Below are 2731 nucleotides of genomic sequence, written 5' to 3'. Positions count from 1 at the left end.
CAGTGACTAATAGCAAAGATGGCACAGGTACCACGTAGTGGAGGAGGGGTTACGTGACCAACGAGGAGCAAAAAGTACTGGTCATCTGTACGAACACTAAGTTCAGGCTACATAGTGATTGAGGGATTGAGGGTTTAGGGTGGACTTTGGACACAGCAACCTTGTATGAGCTATAAGAACAGCAACTTTTAAACCGAGAGTGGACAAGGAGAGATGGGCTTGTGCACGCTCTCGCCTGCATTTAATAGGCGTTCCCTCTCGGGAGCGGGGACAGGGTTGTGCATGTGCATTTCTTTTTAAAGGGGAGTGGGTGGATCTTTTCAAAAATTCACGAAAATCCTCCGCTATATCATTAAGCTCTGTTCCTATTCTGCCTTAGAGACACCCAGTATCTCTGTTACAAGAAAAAAAAGCCCACTTCACTACCCTCAAAGAAACACCAAAGCAGCTTTTAAGGACAAATTATCTATTTATCAATATATCCATATGTTTCAGTTTTTACCTTGTCTTTTTAACCAGTTTATTCCACAGAGTCTTTGTTTTGTTTTATGTTTTTTAATGTGAAATTGTTTTTATTTTGTGTTGGGCAAAGCCAGTGGGGAAAACAATGAACTAACTACACACAGAGAACAAAAAAGGCTGATTGATTTCAGGAATGCAAAGTGTTAAACTATTTTACTCACAACACCCAGAGAGGAGGAGTTCCTTTTAGCTAAAATCCCCAAGATTTCACAAAGCTGCACATATTTGTGCACGGCTATGTTCCTCCTGTTTGCTCACAGTTTTATTCTTATTTGTTCCTTATGTATACAGTTTTCCCATAGCTTAGTAGTTGTCCTGGTACTGGCTAAGTTGAAAGATTTCTTGATTTCAGCGTTTAATTGGGGGGGTTATTTGGGTGGATTTTGGATTGGCTATTCTGAAAATGTGAGCAGTACTTCCATACTTTCTTATAATTTCCTATAACATCACACCTTGTCTGGCAGCTATGCTACTCTACTCATAAAACTATAATAGGTCATTTTAATTAAAAAACAATTTTTGTTAGTAATTACTTTGCAACTCATTACTGGTTTTTAATAGCCAAAGCAACAGCTTTTTAGGATTATGTGACACAAACACAGTATAAATGTGTTTGCCTCACATAGATACCAAGCATAAATGTAATTGGAAGACTCCTACCTGCGCCGGCCTATCAGTGGAGCTCCTCGCCCTCGCTTCATCCTATCATCATTCAAGACTTTGAATCTAAAGTGCAGATCCACAGATGCTCTTGACAGATGCTCACACATATCAACTGCGTTCCTAATTAACGTCTACTGCCAGGGTCTAAGCACCAAAGACTATTTTATTTCAATACATTGGTACATGCACTTGGTTTGCAGCTATTCGCCATATGAGTTCCTTCAGATTAAAATGTTTTCAAACTGCTGAAAGACAAAGAACTTGCTTTGAGCTAAATTTTGAACAGTTACTTTGATGTGTATTAGTATTTGATCAATGTACGCTACCCTTACATGAAAAAAATAAATCAAAAACTTATATTGGGGCTTCTTCACCATATATGCATTTCTACTAGAGCTTTTAATATTGTATAAAAAGCTTATATTTGCTGCTATTCCATTTGAATTTACTTTTATGCTTTCCCTTTTTAGTTACAAGAGCAACAGCGAACCTCTTCCATGTTAAATTGACACGATTAGGTGTCATAATTTGGGGTTAATAAGCATCCTAAAAGTCCTCAGTGGGGTGTAAGATATGCCATGGCTGTTTTTGTAACGGCGGCCTAAAAATGTAGACGTAGTTGGTAATCCCTGCACCGTGCAGTCAAGTCATCTCCTATCATAACATTATTCTGCCTGGCCTGAAGGTTGTTGAGCTGCAAAGACAACACAACCCTGTGAGCCAATAACTGCTGTCGTTTCGGTCCCTATTTCTCTGTCTCTTCACATCTATGTTGTTCATTCTTTTTTGCCTTTTATTCAAAGTTTTCTTACCCAAAGTTTTCTTGTTTTTAAATCTCTAAGCATAGCTAAAAATAAATCAAGTCATGGATAGTTTAAACCTATTGAAATTAACGATCAAAATTAATGACCAAATCTACATTTCTTCTATTCTCTTTTCTGCTTTGGCTGAAATTAGATTTTGACTTCCATTTAAAATTTGAATGTCACAAATTATGGTTTAGATGAAGACAAATTCTAATTATTTACTGGGAGATATAAAAATAAATAAAATCTTAGAAGGGCGGTGTGTGTAGGCTCCTCTCCTGTGGAACCAACTACCAGTTTTAGTCCGTGAGACTCTGTCTACTTTTAAGGGTAGGCTCAAAACTTTCCTTTTTTGATAAAGTTTATAGTTAGAGTGGCTCAGATTATCCTGACCTATCTCTATAGTTATGCTGCTATAGGCTTAGACTGCTGGAGGACATTTTTTATCATTGCATTTCAGTCTCAATCTCTATTCTCCCACTCTGCAGAATCTGTTAACGCCATGCTCTTTCTGCTTTTTCTCATAGTAGCTTCATCTGGTAAGTTCCTGTTTGGCTGTGACACCATCCTGAAGAGAAATATCAGCTGTGCTGCTGCCATCAACACCTTAGTGTATAGATGTTCATGCTCGGCCTGTTTTTCGGTGTAGTCCTGTTTCTGCGACTGGCTGGATGTGCTCTCTTCGTCTTCTGACATGGGAGCTGGCTCGGAGCTTGTCTGCCGGGCTGTGTGTTTCCTGG

The sequence above is a fragment of the Cyprinodon variegatus genome, unplaced genomic scaffold (assembly GCF_000732505.1).
Source record: "Cyprinodon variegatus isolate N-32 unplaced genomic scaffold, C_variegatus-1.0 Scaffold278, whole genome shotgun sequence".
Taxonomy (NCBI): Eukaryota; Metazoa; Chordata; class Actinopteri; order Cyprinodontiformes; family Cyprinodontidae; genus Cyprinodon; species Cyprinodon variegatus.
Note: the sequence above shows the minus strand (reverse complement) of the source record.